Source organism: Phyllostomus hastatus, unplaced genomic scaffold, assembly GCF_019186645.2.
Source record: "Phyllostomus hastatus isolate PE091 unplaced genomic scaffold, TTU_PhHast_1.1 phas_contig_137, whole genome shotgun sequence".
Lineage (NCBI taxonomy): Eukaryota > Metazoa > Chordata > Mammalia > Chiroptera > Phyllostomidae > Phyllostomus > Phyllostomus hastatus.
The window spans coordinates 4,311,608-4,331,982 of NW_025333583.1; the positions used below are offsets into that span (position 1 = coordinate 4,311,608).

The following is a 20,375-nucleotide window of genomic DNA, read 5'->3' on the forward strand; positions in this document are numbered from 1 at the left end:
TGAGGCCGATGGTTCATAGGCTGGGGGGAAAAAAGTCAAGGAAGCTGTCCAGCAGAGGGCAGTAGAGAGGCTTCTCCCCATTTCCTGCTCTCACTCTGGATGGTGCTGCGCCTGGGAACCACGGACTCCGGCATCCTCCCGGGCAGAACCAGATGAGAGGCCGGCCTCCGGCACGTTTGGATCTTGCTGGTGGGAGATTTCCAGATTTCCCCCTCCCATATTTAGAGAACCAGTTTCGTAGAATGTCCCCCGAGTCACCGAGTAGTGGTCAGAGACGTCTTACACTGTTGAGGCCACAAAGTGCCAACGCCCAGGGGACCTGCGTGCAGGGCAGTCCGTGGCGGTGGTTGTCCAGATAACCGCGGGGCCAGCGTTGTTGGGGATGGGGGACAATCAGGGCCGACCTCCGGGGAGGGGAGGGGGGCTGCTGCCCTCGCTGCCCTAGAATGATACCGTGTGCTCCCCTCTCCACTGAGAGGGATCGAAAATGACCAGTGGTTCCGAGAAGAGCTTGAGTATTTCGGCAGTGGTGATAGGCAGACTTGGCAAGAGGTGAAGAGCTAGGAGCAGGGCCGCTGGTGACAGGTGGTGGCAGGAGAGGGGCGGCATGAGCCAGAGGCCTCCAGGGGCCCGGGGCGTCCTGGAGGAGTAGAAGCGTGCATGCAGAAGGACGCCAGAGCTTTCTGCTTTCTTCCTCCCGGCCAGCTTCTCAGCTTGGCATTTTGCATCCTATCACACCGACTTATTTGCACTTTTAATTATAAAATATCTCAAATGCGCAAAAGCGTACGGAAAACATCGTGGGTATTCATGTGATTGCACTGAGTTCGAACAGGCATTCATGTTTGGTCCAATTTCTTCCCATCTCCCCTGAGGTCTTCTTCAGCCTCTGCGCCTGCAGTCCTTGAAGGAGTCGCGGGGTGGGTGAGGGGCGCACGCGGTAGAAGTCCAGCCACTGTCACCTGAAAAATCAAATGAGCCAGCAAGCCCAAACCAATAATCCACTGCCAAGGAGGCCAGTTGTGATGCGGTTCTTGTTTTTAAAACATATTTGTGTATTCTGTTAATGTCTTATTTTCAGAAATGTTTTAATGACTTTTTCTGACAGAAGAATTTACTCGTCATTCCGCCTCCTTATGCAACTGTTTCTATTTCCCTGTGCTCTCGCACAATTTCCTCCTTTTTACGTGGCTTCGATGCTGGTTTCTGTGCAATTCCGAGTCCTACCTTCCCTCTCCCGTGACCACAGAGTATTGTTTCATAAGCTACCATTCCATTCCGCCGTTAGTGTCTGTGATCAACTGTAGCTCTTGCCGGCCATTCTGCCGAGTTTACATGCCCAAATTTCCTTTGGGAAAAATATTAAGTTATTCCTATTGGTTTTGGGTTTATTCCTTTTTCAATTCCAAATTATGACCGTGAAGGTCTTTCAGAGGCATGGAACCGTGCCGATCATGCTCCAATTTCATGGCGTATAACCACCGTCATTTTGTGCTGTAGCCTCTCTTTTCATTTTTACTTTATGTTATTTTCCTCTCTTCCCACTCCTGGTCCTCGATCTCATTCTCCCCTCTGTGTCTGGTGTCTGTACCATACATCTTTCCAAATGACTCCCAGCAAATTTCTTTACGTGTGTGTCCGTGAGAAACATATAATATTGCTTTCTGTTTTAGAAAATGTACTTTACGTGGTGTTGCGCCCTCAACCAATTCTGTTTCCTCGTTTCTCTTTTCAACCAGTACTATGGTTCTGAGGTCCGTCCATGTTTCTGTATGTAGTTAGTTCCTTCTTTCCTGTCTCCTTCCCTCTGTGCAGCATTCAATTTACGTGTGGTGCATGTTCACTTGTATGTATCTGTTTCGATGAACATCTTTATGGTCTTTTATTCCTGGAGTCCCCAGTGCTGTGCTCAACCCACATGGTGTCCTGGGCACCTGTGAGGCAACCTTTCTGGGGTCTGTACTCAGGAAGAGAGAAGCAGTGTGTACTCAACCTCACAGAATCCTGCCAGGTCGCTCTCCAAATAAACACGCCCACTCTGGTCCCATCACAGTGTGAAATGCTTCTCGTTTTTCCACATCCCCACCAAGAAATGATTTTATCAAAAATCTGGGATTTTTGACAATCGGATGGGTGAAAACGGCGTCTCAAATTTGTTTCGATTTTTCTGATATTAGAGAGGGATCTGGTTTTATTTCCTGTGAATTGCATATTAATATCCTTTATCCCATTGGATGTCCTGCTTCTCTCCCCCTTGCATTTGTAGCAGCTTCATTCATATGCTCAAAGTGCTCTGATTTGCCTGGTTCTTACCTAGTCTCATTAAAAATGGGCTACCAACAATGTATCTGTGTCTCAATAAACCGACACACAGGGATAAATATCGTTGTCCTAGTATCACCGGTCAACTTCAAAGCTGGACTGAAGGAAGAGAAAATCAGAGCAGGCAGTTGCTCTGAGCTCTCACTTCTTGAGTCCGGATGCTTCTATTTGCAAGTGAGAGAAACTCAAATTAGGGAAGCAAAGGGGGAGAACTTTGGTATTGGTTCACCAAAGTTCAGGGAGGTCAGATTTTAGGCAGAATGGAGAATGGGGGTTGAAAGCAGATACCTGCTTGTTTCTTGGTTCTGCTGTCTGACTCGGCCTTGCTCCTGGGTAGCTTCCTCTGCACAGCAGCAAGGATGGGCCCCGGGATCCCCAGGCTAATGGGTCTTTGGTACTTGTGACCTCTATGTCCAAGTGAGAGTTTTGATGTTGGTGAGATTCATCTGTGAAGTACTCAAATTCCTTGAAACATTACCAGTGCTTAAAATACCCAGTGTGCACTGATTGTCTTTATTTCCAGATGTGATGAGGTTGCATGCAACCAGAAGTCTTGGTCAGGACAGAGGGTCAGGAGTAACCTGCTGGGAGGAGATTCCTTTCACCCTCCGGGGCCCTCTTGAAGGGGCATTCAACCCATAGGGACCTTGAGTCCATGCCTGTTAAATGGGGTGGCTTTACGACCTCCTTCTTAATTATTGTAAAATAATGAAATACATTACTTAATTCTGAAATCAGATTTGAGATGATCAGCCCTGGCCCCGATGCTGTTAATGTTTGGCTGGGTTCTACTATTTACTGGATGATTCTATTCTGAATTCTTTCCATAGCCTTCTTATCTAGCGGAACCAGAACTCTTACCACCTTGTAAACACATCCAGCGGGATTCTCCCGCACACCTCGAAGGGCTGGCCAGGCCCTGCAGTCACAAAGGCAAGGCCACACTAATGGCACTCAATGGAGGAAAAGGCCTCTTTGGAGGTGTCGTTTTTAGTCCTAGGTGTGAGAACCCACTTGGTTCGTGCGTGTCCTGTGCTCATGTCTGAAGTGATCTCTGTGTCTTGGGCTATGAAATATTTGGAATGATCTATTTGGAAAAAGAGGCTTTCTACACTTTAGGGTGATATTAGGAAGAAGCATATATTTTACACATATAATTAACTAAATATAACTATATATTAATGCCTATATGTCTTATAAACAGGTATATGGTACATAAAATCATGATATGAACAATTTATATATATTTTAAAGGACATATGTTTAGTTTTATCAAATGACTTCTGGAAACAATAAAAATGATAGTTATTTTTCTAAGATTTATTAAATTGGTAAGCAAATTCATAAAATGGTAAATTATATTAGATTTCCTAATGTTGAAACTTACATCACTGATGTGACTTCCAGCTCACAGCATGTATTTTTGCTTATAGATTCTTCTGGTTAATAATATGTTTTATTACAGCAATATTTATAATAGAAATTTCTTCATAATTTTCTTTTCCATGGGCTTTCTCGATCAGGTTTTGGTATCATATGCAACTACAATTTAAAAAGAACAGAAATCTGCCCTGGCTGGCATGGCTCAGTGGTTTGAGCTCGGGCCTGCAAACCAAAGGGTCGCTGGATCAATTCCCAGTCAGGGCACAGGCCTGGGTTGTGGGCTGGGTCCCCAGTAAGGGGCACATGAAAGGCAACCATACATTGATGCTTCTCTCTCTCTCTAAAAATAAATAAATAAAGTCTTTAAAAAAAATAAAGCATTCTTCCATACTCAGTACTCTGGAACAATTCAAACAGTGTTGGAACTATCTGTTCCTCAAAATGTTGATGGAAAATTTCTCTTTCCTTCACTCTCTGTCTTTTCTTTAACTTCTTCTATTTCTTCTGTGATAACTTGTTTAGAAGCCCTATCTTTTCTGCTCAGTCTCTTTTGATATTTTGGTAACTCATATTTTATGAGAAAATTACTCCTTACCTACAAATTCTCAAAGTTAATTGCTTAGATTGAGTAAAAGCACTGTATACTTTTTTAAATGCCTACGAGTTAAATAATTTCTCCATCCCTTTTTTTACTTTAACTCTACTTTCTATCCTTTTTGATTACATTAGATTGGAGTTGATCAGTGTTGGCAGTTCTGATGTTTTGGGCCAGATGATTCTTTGTTACGGGAGCCTGTCAGAATGGGTTTAGCATGTTTGATAGGTTCCTGACCTCTGCCCAGCAGATGTTCACAGCAACCCAGTTCACCCCTGCATATCTGTGACAACCAAAAAATATCTGAAGACTTCGACACATGTCGCCTGAGGGTGGAGATGGGGTAAAATTGCTCCTATTGAGAATGACGAGATTAGATAATAGTTTACCTGGTTTTACATAGTCTTCATTTGGGTTTTAAAGAGCAAGATGTTGGGCTTATTCTTTCAGCTGTATCACTTTTTGATCTCTTGATTTGCTGACTGTTGCTTTTACCTTTATCATTCTTTGTGAGCTTCCATTGGACACATTCTGTCTATCTAAATACCTGGGTTGGACACCTCATTGGTTTATTACCGTTCTTCTCTGTCGCCTGCCACTCCGTGGTGGCAGTTCGGATTGAAGAGGCTTCCGCACCCTCCAGCCCAGCCCGTGAGCTCAGATCTCTCTGTTCTGCACTCGAGGTCATTGCTTGTCTAGGGACGACAGCTCATCTCTTTGGAGAAGGCTGTGCTTTGTCAGTTGTTCCCAAGCATCCCAGCTCTCTCCGTGATTTGGGTTTTTGGTGTTTTCTGTGTTCTCAGAGATTGAGCTGCCACTCCTATTAATATTCCTTTGAGTGTTTGGTTCATTTAAGGATGGAAAAGAGGGAAGAGGCACCTTTCATGCATCATATAATCCAAAATCCAAAATATTGATCCGTAGTGTCTGGTTTGGGCATACTACATTGCTGGCTAGCAGTTCTTGATAAATCCGTGCAGTCTGCAGGAGCGGTGACCTGCCCTGCCGCTTGCTCAGATCCTCAGAGCCATCATCCAAATCTCTGTTTTCGGCAGACTAAATTTCACTAAATCTGTTACTAGAAATAAGCAAACAGACATGCTCCACCTGTGATGCATTAGTGACTTTAAATAATGCCGCTCTTTCCACCGAAGCATTTCATGGTTGATGAGCTCTATAAACAAACCTGGTGGCCAGGGTTTTTGGTGACGGGAGGTGACAGTGCTGCCAGTGAGGCTGGATGTCGCGCGGCATCGTCTGGGTAAAAAAATCTCTGAGAAAGAGGGAGCCCTCCGCTTCCTTGGGAAACTCGGGTTTTCTATACATAGCTGGCCCACTGTGTGTGTTTATGAGTTTGTGCACTCTCTTCCTCTAAGCAAAATACACTCTTTGTGTTCTGAAACTATAATTTCATGTTCAAACCTTAAACTTCAAGTGATCTACACCCTGTCAGTCTCCAAATTCTCTCCTGCTACCGTGAGAGCACTTGAAATGGATGAATCTGAGCTCCGAGAGCAATCCCCCACTCAGAGGCAGCAGTGCCGTTTTGACTAAACACAGTTTGTCTTGAAGTGTGATGTCAAGTTCCAGGCAACACAGGGGCAGGATAAGGAGACCTGGCTCTTCAGTATAATAGTCCTTCCACCTGGCATTGTTGCGTATTGTGTAGTGGAAAATTGTGGTTTTCAAACATTCTTATAATTGTTATCACTATATGAAGTCAAATGAAATGAATAATAAAGTGCTTCTAAAAGTTTTAAAAAGATGAGAAAGTTGGTGCAAAGTCTTTTGTTCCCGTTTAACAAGACGTGTGCATTCCTGTTTACAACCCTGAGAACATGAGTGTCGGTCAAGCGATATCGTTATTATAAGTCATACATCATATACCCTTTAACAAGGAAGAACAATGAGTAACTTTAGCTTAATAGCATAGGTCTCTTTTTAGTTTCCAAAAGCATGATTTTGAAGTTCTAAGTCACTAACTATTTTTTATAATTTAGTTTAATCCTTATTGTAATTCTTTTCCATTGCCATGTAGTCCCCTTATACTCCCCTCCCCCCAGCAGTCACCACACTGTGGTCCGTGTCCATGAGTCCTTTTTCCTTTTTGCCCCATCCCTCCACCCCCTCACCTCCCACCCCCCCACTAGTCGTTATCTGCCCTCCATCTATGAGTCTGTTCCTATTTTGCTTGTTAGTTCAGTTTGTTCATTAGATTCTACGTATGAATGAAATCATATGGTGTTTGTCTTTCTCTGACTGGCTTATTTCACTTAGCATAATGTTCTCCAGGTCCATCTATTCTGTTGCAAAGAGTAAAACCTTATTCTTTCTTATTGCTGAGTAGTATTCCATTATGTAAATGTCTCGTAGTTGTTTTATCCACTGATCTACTGACGGACACTTGGGCTGCATCCATATCTTGGCAATAGTAAATAACGCTGCAATTAATATAGGGTTGCTTATGTTCTTTTGAACTGGTGTTCTATATTCCTTCAGATATATTCCCAGAAGTGGGAACACTGGGTCAAAAGGAAAAGCCCTTTTTAATTTTCTAGGCGTCTCCATACTGCTTTCCAGAGTGGCTGCACCAGTCTGCATTCCCACCAACAGTGTGAAAGGGTTCTCCTTTCTCCACATCCTCGCCAGCACTTGTTGTGTGTTGATATATTGATGACAGCCATTTGGACAGGTGTGAGATAGTATCTCATTGTGGTTTTAGTATGCATTTCTCTGATGATTAATGATGTTGAGCATTTTTTTCATATGTCTATTGGCCCTCTGTATGTCCTCTTTGCAGAAGTATCTGTTTAGGTCCTTTGCCCATTTTTAAAATTGGTTTGCTTGTTTTGTTGGTGTTTAGATTTGTAAGGTCTTTATAAAAATTTTGGATATTTACCTCTTATCAGATGTACTGGTGAATATGTTCTCCCATTCTGTGGGGTGTCTTTGATGATTTCTTTTGCTATGCAAAAATTTTTCAGTGTGATGTAGTTCCATTTGTTTATTTTTTCTTTTGTTTCCCTTGCCTGGGGAGATACATCTGTTAAAAAAATTGCCACAAGCAATGTCTGAGATTTTGCTGCCTATGTTTTCTTCTAAGATTTTTTCAGGTCTAACATTGAAGTCTCTGATCCATTTTGAATTTATTCTTGTGTGTGGTGTAAGAAGGTGGTCTAGTTTCATTTTTCTGCATGTATCTGTTCAATTTTCCCAATACTATTTATTGCATAAACTATCTTTAGCCCATTATATGTGTTTGCCTCCTTTGTCAAATGTTAATTAACTATAAAGGTGATTTATTTCTGGGCTCTCAATTCTGTTCCATTGATCTATATATCTGTTTTTATGCCAGTACCATTGCTGTTTTGATTATTATGGCCTAGTACTATAGTTTATATTAGGTTGCATGATTCCTCCAACTTTGTTCTTCTTTCTCAGGATTGCTATTGCTATGTGGGGCCTTTTGTGGTTCCATATAAATTTTTGAAATATTTGTTCTAGTTTTGTGAAGTACGTCATTGGGATCTTGATAAGAATTGCATTGAATTTATCAATTGCTTTGGGTAGTATGGACATTTTAATGATGTTAATTCTTCCAATCCATGAACACAGTATATGCTTCCACTTATTTGTATCTTCATCAATTTCTTTCTTTAGTATCATAATATTCTGTGTATAGGTCTTTACATCCTTGGTTAGGTTTATTCCTATGTATTTATTCTTTTTGAAGCAATTGTGAGTGGGGTTTTTTTCTTAATTTCCCTTTCTGTTAGCTTGCTATTGGCATATAAAAATGCAACCAATTTCTGGATATTAATTTTGTATCCTGCTACTTTGCTGAGTTCATTTATCAGTTCTAGTAGTTTCTTGGTAGAATTGTTGGGGTTTTCTAAGTACAGTATTAGGTCATCTGCAAATAATGACAGTTTTACTTCTTCCTTTTCAATTTGGATGCCTTTTATTTCTTCTTCTTGTCTAGTTGCTGTGGCTAGGACTTCAGTACTACATTGAATAAAAGAGGTGAAAGTGGACATCCATGCCTTAAGAGGGATGCTTGTAGTTTTTGCCCATTGAGTATGATGCTGGCAGTGGGTTTGTTATATATAGCCTTTATTATGTTTAGGTATGTTCCCTCTATTCCCACTTTGCTGAGAGCTTTTATTATAAATGGGTGGTGCATTTTATCAAATGCTTTTTCTGCATCTGTTGATATGATCATGTGGTTTTTATCCTTCATTTTGTTTACATGGTGAATCACATTTATTGACTTGTGAATGTTGTATCAGCCTGGAATAAATCCCACTTGATCATGGTGTATGATCTTTTTGATGCATTGCTGTATTTGGTTTGCTAATATTTCTTTGAGGATTTTAGCATCTATGTTCACCAGGGATATTGGCCTATAATTTTCTTTCTTTGTAGGGCGTTTATCTGGTTTTGGAATTAGGATAGTGCTGGCCTCATAAAGTGAGTTTTGGAGGCCTCCTTCCTCTTGACTTTTATGAGATAGTTTGAGAAGGAGAGGTGTCAGTACTTCTTGGACTGTTTGGTGAAAATCACCTGTGAAGCTATCTGGTCCAGGGCTTTTGTTTTTTGGGAGTTTTTTGATTACTGCTTCAATTCCACTAAGTACAATCTATCTATTCAGATCCCCTACTTCTTCCTGCTTTAGTTTTGGAAGAGTGTATGTTTCTAGGAATTTATCCATTTTATTCAAGTTTTCCAGTTTGTTGGCATATAGTTGTTCATCATATTTTCTTGCAATACTTTGTATTTCTTTGGGGTCAGTTTTTATTTCTTCTCTTTTGTTTCTGATTTTACTTATTTGGATCCTTTCTCTCTCTCTCTCTCTCCCTCTCTCTCTCTCTCTCTCTCTCTTTTGGTGGAGTCTGGTTAAAGGTTTGTCAATCTTGATTAGATTTTCAAAGAACCAGCTCTTGGATTCATTGATCTTATGTATTATTTTTTTAGACTTTGTTTCATTTATTTCGGCTCTGATCTTTATTATTTCCTTTTCTCTACTCACTTTGGGCTTTGTTTGTTGTTCCTTTTCAAGTTGCTTTAAGTGTAAAGTTAGATTGTTTATTTGAGCTTTTTCTAGTTTTTTGAGATAGGCCTGTAATGCTGTGAATTTCCCTCTTAGGATTGTTTTCCCTGTGTCCCACAGGTTTTGGATGGCTGTGTCCTCATTCATTCGTTTCAAGGTATCTTTTGATTTCTTCCTTGATCTCAGTGGAATGTTCTCTAGGATAGACCACATGATAGGACACAAAACAAGTCTCAATAAATTTGAGAAAATTGAAATCATATCAAGCATCTTCTCTGAACACAATGCTATGAAACTAGAAATCAATCACAGGAAAAACAGACAAAGACATGGAAGCTAAATAACATGCTATTAAACAATGAGTGGGTCAACAATGAGATCAAGGAAGAAATAATTTTTTTAATGATGTGGTGGCACTCTGGTAATTTCACTAGCTTTCTCTTTCACTAGAAACTGTGATTTGTATGTGAGTATTGTTGGAATTTTAATATGCCATGAAAAATTTCAAGAGTAGGTTTTCTGTACTGTCTTAAATTGTTTTCAAAAGTGGAAGCACTTGTATTGACTGAATTTTTGCTTGACTGGAAACAAGGATCAACTGAAGCTCTGAATGTAAATCATCAGAAACATTATCAAAGGAACCTAATCAATTGTCTTGGCATGGAGTTGCTCCTGACTTGCTAGAACATAACTTATCAACTCTAAGTGTTCACAGCATTGCTTCCTTTCCCTTTTGCCATAGAAAATCCTTTACATGCCAGGTTTCTTCCTCCTCCTTCATGACCGTTCTGCCCCTGATCACCAAGGAGGAGATGGCTGGGCTAGCTGGAAAAGAGATTAGATTAAGCTACATAAACCAAAACACTTTGAGAAAGGGAAAATAAGGTCCTTGAATTGGAATTAGGAAAGAAGTATAAGGATTTGACTTGTGGGAGTTTCCCAGACAGAATTAGGAAGCAGAAGGGGCTAAGGTGGGTTAAGACTTTTGTCCTCTTTAATGTGCCTTGAGGTGCACTTGCTAAGAACAGACTTCCCTTTTAATTCCTCTTGGTTGTTGAACTGTGTGTCTTTACACATGACTTCATAGAAGGGACCCTGAGCGATGTGATAACCCTCCTCATCATTTATTCAGGGTGTGTCTGTCTATCTAGAATGGAAATTATAAGCTGATAGTGATTAGGAAACCACTTTATTTTTGAAATAATAATTTTTAAAATAATTAAAAAACAAACTTTCCAGCAAACTCTGCCCTGATTTACTAAGTATGTCATCCTCTTATGGTAGATCATCCTCATGTATGTGATAGGGATTCTCATTGTGTTAACCCTTGTTTTAACATTTGTTGGCAAGATCTCAGCTTAAATTGGTTTGCTCTTTTCCTATAATTAAACTGTTTTAAGGTTCTATATCCTATGTTTTCTCTAACAACATCGTTGTGGCTGAGAAATGTAGCCTTCATTCCATGAGCCTAGCTGAATTTTTTTCTAAGAGAAAAAGGGGAGAATGAGTATTTGGGGCTACCTTGGCAGCCTCTGTCACAGATTACTAGTAATGGAATTATGGGGTCAAAGTTCCTTTACCTTCTGTAAGGTTCTGATAGATAGGTGGCCAATATGTTCCCCAGAAATGGCTTTCTACTTTATCCTTTCCAGTAGTGCACAGGAGTGCGTGTCTTATCTCGCTCTTGCCGACGTTTAGTATTCACTGAAACAATATACACACATTTGAGTTTAACAGAGGAAAAATAAATCATCAGTATGTTTGCATTGCTATGGTTATTAGTAAGATTAAATTCTTTTTAATATGTTCATTGGCTGTCTGCTTTTCTTCTTTACAAATTGTTATGTCTCTAGCTCATTTTTTTGACATCTACATTTAACCACTTGGAGCTTTATGCTACTTGAAATTAGTATGTCTAACAAGTCAGGAGGGTGTGTGAATCATTTCCTTGAGCCTTGTGTGAGTGAAAAACAACCTTCATACAAACAACGGACTTCCTTAGGCTTATAGAAAACTCCACTGAAAAACAGCTCGACTGAAAATTGTTATTTGACTCGCCGGTATAACCTGGGAAATTTGAACTTGTAGTGGCTTTATGTGGCTGCAGCAGGCAAACCCGAAAGACTCGAAAATAACCTCTGTATGATTAACCATGGGTTCTATACATTCTTAGAAAAGAGTGAAGCCATGCCAGCATATTGCTTTCAAATAATAGCTCCCCTAGGAGTACGGCTGTTGGTCCATGGCTCTGGTACAGTGGCCACAGCACATGAGGAGAGACCATCTGATGACGGGAGAGGACCTGGAGCTCCCGTCAGGGCCAAGGGTGGGAGGCACATCCTCAGAATGAGACCTGAGAAATGGCAGCTCTTCCTGGTCTCTGCTGCTTGCATCTGTGTGTCCCTGATACCCAGGGTGCCCATCTTCATTAAAGTATCCAAAGCAAGAAAAGGGGGTAAAAGTGTCAGTATGCTTTCAGTGATGCATTTTAGCCTCACGTTCAAGCACGCATTAAGCAGCACATCATTCTGCCCTAACTGGTGTCACGAGCAGTGTGTTTATGCTTCAGTGGTAGAGACCTGAGTAGTTGGACCCTCCACTACCTCAGGAGCAGACAAGCCTTGGCTGACCTGGCCAGTTTCATCACGGCAGAGAAAATGCAGCTCACCAATATGTGTGGGTGCTGTTTGGTGGTTCTCACGTGGACTATTTGTAGTGTGTCTGAAAATAAAATACCCCAGTCTGTGTTTGCTGCAGCCATAGGCAGCAGTGTGCCAATCCAACAAAAGTTGATTTTTATGGTGAGCATACATTTAATACAGAAAGTATTTCTGTCTGTGGGTGAATCACTCTTGGTAAATCCATTGGTTACCCACAGGGTGGTCCAACTTGAGCTATGTCTACCCCTAGCCACACATGTGGCAGAGTGCCATGAGAGATACTCAGCTACATACAGTTGATAGTTATGCATTTCTGAAGTTAACTCGCTGGGTTGGCTTTAAACTGGGTTGGCTTTAAACTGGGTTATCTCAACTGCGACTTGAATAGTGAAGTAAATCATAGTCTAGAATTTCTGAAGAAATGAAAACTTCTCTTTTTTATATAACATGCAATAATTAACTATTTTATGGTAAGTTACATGTAATTACTGTGTTGGGATTTTTGGCTATATGTGAATGAACACCTGTCATTCACATTAGGATAGGCATAAAACTTCTACTCAGATAGATACTTCCAAAAGAACAGTAGTCTCAGGTTGCACTTCAGGTGGAAACTTCTATAGCATTTAAACATTTCAATGGTGAACAGTATTAATATCACACGATTTCCAGGTTTCTGTAGCATTGCTATATCCTTATTCTCCTGTAGGTATGCAAAGCCCAAATCGGACCTTTATTCTCTTGCCTCCTTAGATAAGCAGAGCTGTGTCCCAGTTGATCACCAGATGAAAAGTTGCAGAATATGGCTGTACCCTTTTGCTCTAACATTGACTTTTTCCCCCACTCTGACAAAAATCATTTAATATTTCAATGTCTAGATCTCTATATTGAAAAGGAGGCCACAGAGAGCTTAAAACGTTTCATTGTTCTGTTGTTTGAGTTATCAAAGTTAAATTATATTAAATGATCTTGTGTAATTTTTTGTATCCTAGATTAACTTGAAGTTGTTGAAATTTTCTGGCTGCACGTAATAGGGACAGGGAAGCCCAGCAATGAACAGTGAGAAGATAGGCTTCCAGCGTTGTGGTAGAGGTGCTGAAAAGCCCAGAAAGCAATGATAAGCCAACAAATGATTTGAAGGAAGTGAAGGCTGTACATGAGGATGCTGAGGAAAGTCTTAGTCTTGAAAACCAGACGTGAACTTGAATTTTGCACCATTAGCAACATTTTCTTAAGGTCTATTGTTTTGAGGTAACTTACTAAGGGTTAGCACCACCAAATAATTTTGACAGTTTATCACCATCATGTAAGGTTCCAATGTTGATAGATATTGTTCAGTCGGGTGAGGGAGGGGACATAAGAAAGAGATGATGGACTGATTGCACAACAGGAAGCTGAAGAGAGCAGCTGAGAGTAGCTGCGACGGAGGGGCACCTGAAAGTCCCATAGGAAAGTGCGAGCACCAAGAGAGGAGGAGGTAACTCTGAACGCCAGCCCGCACGATACTGCTCGTCAGCAGCAGATGTGAGGGCTTTGGGCATGATGCGCTCTAGCAGTCTCTCAGCAGCCAAGCGCAAGTACCTTCTACACCTGAGATTGTTTTCTTTCTCGTGCATGAAAGTCTTGAGTGTGGTTGATTGCTTCGACTCTGGCTTTAAACAAGAGAAAGAGAGGCTCTTGGAAAACAGGATGGTTCTCGTGAAGTGAAGAAAATGGAAGAAGAAAATGAGACAGAATTCAAGGGTAGAAAGTGATGTCTGTTGTTTCCTTGAAGAGCAATCATCTATGTGTGAGGTAGCCCATCAAAGGCTCCTTGTAAGTGTATACTTCAATGCATTGTAGAATTAAGGAAAAAAAAAGGAGCGGGCTTAAGAAGCAGTTTCTTATTTCAAATGCTAAAGAAAGGTCAAGGGTGACTTCTGGAACTGTCTGAGTTACTTACTTACTTTGGAAAATGAGACTTCTGTTAGCTATGAAGGGAACTGAGACATTGAAAGTTTGTGTTCAGACTTTGTCAACCACTACTCACAATTGTGTCCCTCCCTTGATTTCCCAAGGATTAATTTTGGTAATACAATTGACCGGTGTGGTGGAGAAAGGGCGCCAGAGGGGTCAGGTGGGGCTATTTCCTGCAATATCACCTCCTACATGGCAAAGGCCACCCGATGGTTACAAAGGGTCGAATGGAAGTTTCCTCCTTTTCCAGAATGGTGGGTTTCTATTTCTGGGGGAAGGCTCATGAAATACGCCTGGTTTTGAGATCACAAAATTCCAGTAAAGAAAGCCTGCCACAGGAGGAAAACAAACAAAACATGTGTTAGAAGATCATTCTCCAAGCCCTTCTGCTGATTCATCGGCACCTCCCACGGCCGAATCGCCACGGTCGGCCTTTTCTTTTAATCAGATGAAGTTGGTCCTCATTTTGTCTTTCATTTTGCAACCTTTTGAAAAAAAAAGCGCCATGACCAATTAAACCTCTCTAGGTTGAAGGAGTTTTTAACGTATCCTGGTCTTTAAACCCTCATTTCTGTCTATTTGGGAGGAAATGCCTTAACACTTGACTTAACATATTGGAAACCAGGGTCCTGTGGCACCTCTGAGAGGCTCATTCTATTGAGATTCAGAGGGCGAGCGATGCTGTTTCATGCCACAAAAGAACTTCCGGAGCTGTCGACTGTGAATGCATTTCTGTAAATGTAGCACCTCTAATGAGAAATTAGTTTAAATACATAGCCTGCCCATCGTGAGTCAGCAGCAGCACAGAAACGTGCTGAGAGTCGGCACTGCTGGGGGTGAAGGCTTTGTGTGGAGGCTGCACCCACTCTCTCGGGCACGGGACACTCTGTTGAGTCCTGAAGGTTGACTGCTGAAGGTTATCACGGCCCCTGGTCCCCCTTGTCTCTTGACCTACCAGTGGCCAGTGCCCCAGGGGATCCTAGAAGTTGGACCTGGCAGGGGTCTTAGGAAATATTTTGCCCAGTTCAGAGCAAAGGGAAGTGAGGCTCAGAAATGTTTGCATTAAGATTTTAATTTGGGTAACTGGGGTTAAAAATGTAATCAATCCAAGGCCGAGGGACAGTTTGTTCCACTGTGCGAAGGACGTAATATCAAAGTCTTAACTATGTTATGTTCACCATGGTCAAACCTACAGTGGCAAATCCTCAGAGTTTAGAAACCCATGATAGTAATAACAGCCTTTAAAGATTATAGATTCTCTTTTCTAGGAGTAAAGTATATTCTGGGGAAACCTGGAATCTCCCAGTGTGGAGTATCTGAACCTGAATCTGAGTCAGATTCCAGCTGAGGTATGGTCACGGTCATGTGGTTGAAACTTGAAGCTCGGGCCCCAGAAGCCAGACAGTTCTGGTCCATCCTGTTGTTTTGCTCTTAAGGATGAGGTCACAACCTGACCCTTGGGCTAGGAGGAACCTGCTGAACCTGCAGGGTATGAGTCAGTGCCTGGGCAGGGAAGCAAAGGGTGCCATGGCAGCCGGGTCCCTAGTGTGAGTGGCCACCTCGAGCAAGCTCAAGACTGCAGCGGGCGGTGTCTTTCCTGCAAGTCTCAGCTCTCACAGGGACCGCTGCCTGCACAGGCCAGAGTGAACTGACCGAGTCTCCCAGGAGATCCCTGCGGCGAGTGGACTGATGCACTTGAGGAACCTAAACAGGAACTAGAAGCAGATGGAAGCAAGCATTGCGAAGAATCTTTATTAATAAGTGAACTCGAGAATTTCTAATACTTGATGTGCTGTGGATTAATTCCGTAGACTGAAAGTGTGTCATAACTGAGAAGTGAAAACCCCAGATTCTTTCATCCTTCAGCCAACATTTTGCTTGGCTTGGGGATAAAGGGAATGGGGAACCACATAGGAGGAGTGAACCTCTCTGGATACATTTGAAAGGAAAGATAATTTGAAAAGAAATCTAAGACACATTGGTGATTACTCAGGGTAACCCCACCATGGCATATCTTGAGGAAAATCACTTCTGGGAAACAGGCCTATATGAGCAAAAGTGTTCAAGAAAATGCCACAGACTTCAGGATAAGGTATGTTTTAAAGACCCTGTGTCTTCTGACTTGTTGTTGTTGATACCTCAGCATATATTCTAATTCTTTTCTAAACATACTCGTACCCACATGCATATTTTTAATAGACTTTTTAGAATAGTTTTAGATTCTCAGGAAAGCTGAGCAGAAAGTATAGCGTTCCCTGAGACCCCATAGCCCCATACGCTCAGCCCCCCACCCCCCATGATCGGCTTCTCTATCATGGAGGTACATGTGCCACGGTTGATGTGCTCACACTGACTTTTTGATGTCCTGGTGGCAAAGGCTGTTTTTCCTCAGTATTCAGAGGATTGCTAAACATGGTCTGTTGTTTCATTTTTCATGCAAAGGATTGGCTTCTTGAATTCCAAAGTCTGGTATTCACAAATTGAAGGCTTCTCTACTTAGAATGCTTTGGTTTTATATTTCAAAGAAATGTTTAGAAATGATCCTGTGTCTAATCAGTAGCTGAAGCAATGTTTTATTCTTAAAAAAAAAAAAAAGGTTTTTCCTACCAAACTGCTGTAGAAAGAAATTGTAACTGCAGTGATTATCTACTTATCAGATCTCAATTTCTGGATGATTTCAGACAGATGACTCAGGCCCTTTGGAAATGTTGTATATCCCCAAAGTATGGGAAATATTAATTATTTTTTAAAATATATTGAATGTTTATTTAAATCTGAGCCATCCTTTCTAGTTTATAGACCAAACAAAGAACACCCAACAGCAAACTTGTCCTGTATCTCTCTTGTCCCTCTGCCATCTGACTGGGGCTCTCACTTGTTTTATTTAAAATATATTTTATTGATTATGCTATTACAGTTCCATTTTTTTTCCTCTCCAGTATTCACCGCCATCCCCCACCCAGCCCTGCTCCCCTCCTCCCACCAGTATTCTCCCTCTTAATTCATGTCCATGGGTCATGCATGTAAGATCTTTGGCTTCTCCATTTCCCATACTTTTCTTAACCTCCCCCTGTCTATTTTGTACCTACCATTTATGCTTCTTATTCCCTGTGCCTTTTCCACTTTTCTCTCTCTTTCCCTCCCCCACTGATAACCCTCCACGTGATGTCCATCTCTGTGAATCTGTTCCTGTTCTAGTTGTTTGCTTAGTTTGTTTTTGGTTTTGTTTTTTTAGGTTCAGTTGTCGATAGTTGTGAGTTTATTGTTTTTTTACTGTATGTATTTTTTGATCTTCTTCTTTTTCTTCGATAAGTCCCTTTAACATTTCATAAAATAAGGGCTTGGTGATGATGAACTCCTTTAACTTGACCTTATCTGAGAAGCACTTTATCTGTCCTTTCATTCTAAATGAAAGCTTTACTGGATAGACTAATCTTGGATGTAGGTCCTTGCGTTTCATGACTTTGAATACTTCTTTCCAGCCCCTTCTTGCCTGTAAGGTTTCTTTTGAGAATCAGCTGACAGTCTTACGGGAACTCCTTTGTAGGTAACTGTGTCCTTTTCTCTTGCTGTTTTTAAGATTCTCTCCTTATCTTTAATCCTGGGTAATGTAATTATGATGTGCCTTGGTGTGCGCTTCCTTGGGTCCAACTTTTTTGGGACTCTCTGAGCTTCCTGGACTTTCTGGAAGTCTATTTCCTTTGCCAGGTTGGGGAAGTTCTCTTCCTTATTTTTTCAAATAAATTTTCCATTTCTTGCTCTTAATCTTTTCCTTCTGGCACCCCTTGGATTCAGATGTTGAAATGTTTAAAGTTGTTCTGGAGTTTGCTAGGCCTCTCCTAATTTTTTTGAATTCTCCTTTCTTCATTCCGTCCTGGTTGAATGTTTATTTCTTCCTTCTGCTCCAAATCATTGATTTGAGTACTGGTTTCTTTCCTGTCATTGTTGGTTCCCTGTGCATTTTCCTTTATTTCACTTTGCATAGCCTTCACTTTGTCCTCTATTTTGCAACCATACTCAACCAATTCTGTGAGCATCCTGATTACCAGTGTTTTAAACTGTGCATCTGACAGGTTGGCTATCTCTTCATCGCTTAGTTGTATGTTTTCTGGAGCTTTGATCTCTTCTTTCATTTGGGCCATTTTTTTTTGTCTTGGTGCACCTGTTACGTAGTAAGGGGCAGAGCCTTAGCTATTCGCCAGGGTGGGGCAACCCTTGTCACTGCTTTGTGGGGGAGATATGTGGTGGAGGGGGTCCAAAAGGGAATAATGCTGCTTGCTTGGTAGTCCACTGGCTTTCAGTCACTTCCCCCACTTCCCACAAGAAAATTGGGCCCTTCTGATGCTGATTCCCAGGTGGATGAGTTTGTTTTTGTTCTAGGACTCTGTGGGTCTCTCCAATGAACTCTCCTGTGAGGCTGGGAGTTTCTCCTACCACCTCAGCCCTCATAGGTTTTTTTCATTCAGAAGTTTTGAGGCTTTATTTCCCTACAATGGAATCCTGGGTTGCAGGGTCTGTCTTGCTCCCCAGTTGTTCCTCCTGGTTATCTGCTTGCAAATGTGGGACCACCCGGTCTGCCAGCCACCGCTTTGCCATGAGTCCTCTCTGGCAAGAGAGGGTGTGAGTCCTCTGCCCCAGCTGCCCATCTCTGTCCTTCCTACTGGTCTGGATGAATATTTCTTCTTTAACTCCTTGGTTGTCAAACTTCCATACAGTTCCATTTTCTGTCAGTTTTGCTTATTTTTTATTTTTAAATGTGTTATTGACCTTCTTTTGGTTGTGTGAGAAGGCACAGTGTGTCTGCCTATGCGCCATCTTGGCTGGAAGTCTCTGGCAATGTTCATTTGATGGCCACCATTGGCTGCCTTTTCCTTGAATGGCTGTCCCTCTCTGTGGGACCACCCTGTTGTCTCTTCCTTTTATAAGTACACCAGTTAGATTGGATTGGAGGCCCACCCTAACAGCCTCATTGAATTTAATCATTTCTTTCACTCTTATCTCCAAATAATAACATTTGGAGGAACCTTGATGTCTGAATTTTGGGGCGCATTCATCCCATCACAGATGTTACCTCCATTTCATAGATGAAGAAACTGAGGTCCGGGAACTGAGCTGCTCAATTCTTTCCCTGCATTGGCTCTACCTAAAAAAAGCAGAAATGTGTATGATAATGAAAAATTATATTAGATTCGGTCTTCTATTTTAAATCCTATAGACTGTATTTTAAACCAATAGTGGATTTAACTACAACCCTACCTTCCGTATTTATAGAGTTCACAGGCTTTAAAATTTAGGACAAGTGCATCTGCAACCTTAATTTCCTTTGCCGGGTAAGCTAACACAGTGTATTCTCTGAAGGCTGGGACACGCACATGTTTGGAGGCCCATTGTTCTGTGATCACATAACTTTTCGGTTATTTTCTTGTTTGTATGTGCGGTGGCTGTCATTTCACCTTAGCGAGCTCCTTGGAGCTTTAGTCTTCAGCTGGTTTCTAATCCTGGCTATGTTTATGGGTCCATGGAAGATTGCTTTCACAGAAAATTGATATTTCATTAAATATTTAGGTGAATCCTGCTCTCCTTTTTCTAGAAATTGAGCATAAATTAGAATCAAAATGCCACTAAAGTCACCTTTTTTTTCTTTTGCTGTGAAAAATGTCTATAATTCATTTTAAATGGGAAAAACAGATTGCAGGGCAGTTAAAAACATAACTGACAAAAGTAAAATTATGCATTACTTCTAGCTTCTAAACAAAGACCTCCGTAATAGTTATTAAATGCCTCTCTCCAGCTGAATCTGAATATTGACCTTTTTTTGTTATTGTAAAACAGATATCTTTCCATTACAATCATGTGGGAGAAGCTACCTACATAAGCTGAAATAGCTCAGTTGGAAGAGCATTAGACTGAAGATCTAAAGGTCCCTGATTCAATCCCAGGTTTTAGCAGTTTTTATTTTATTTATTTATTTATTTATTTATTTATTTTAAGAAATTTTATTTATTTATTTATTTTTTTTTTAAAGTGGGCTTTTTTTTAATATTTTATTTCTTTATTTTTAGAGAGGGAAGTGAGATAGAAAGAGAGAGAAACATCAATGTGCGGTTGCTGGGGGTTATGGCCTGCAACCCAGGAATGTACCCTGGCTGGGAATCGAACCTGGGACACTTTGGTTCCCAGCCCGCGCTCAATCCACTGAGCTACGCCAGCCAGGGCTGAAATTTTATTTATTTTTAAAGAGGGGAAGTGAGGGAGAGAAACATCAGTCTGTGATTGCCTCTCTCACACCCTCTACTGGGGACCTGGCCCACACTACAAGTATATGCCTAGACTGGGAATTGAACTGGCCACCCTTTGGTTCCCAGGCCTATGCTCAGTCCACTGAGCCACACCAGCCGGGGCCCAGTTT

At 41.3% G+C, this 20,375-nt stretch overlaps 1 non-coding gene across 1 annotated transcript; it reads left to right on the forward strand.

Moving 5' to 3' along the window:
* Positions 1–19,841: 19,841 nt before the first annotated feature.
* TRNAF-GAA lies at positions 19,842–19,914 on the forward strand. Its single transcript has one exon. It is a non-coding gene; the product is annotated as a tRNA-Phe (tRNA).
* The last annotated feature ends 461 nt before the right edge of the window (positions 19,915–20,375 follow it).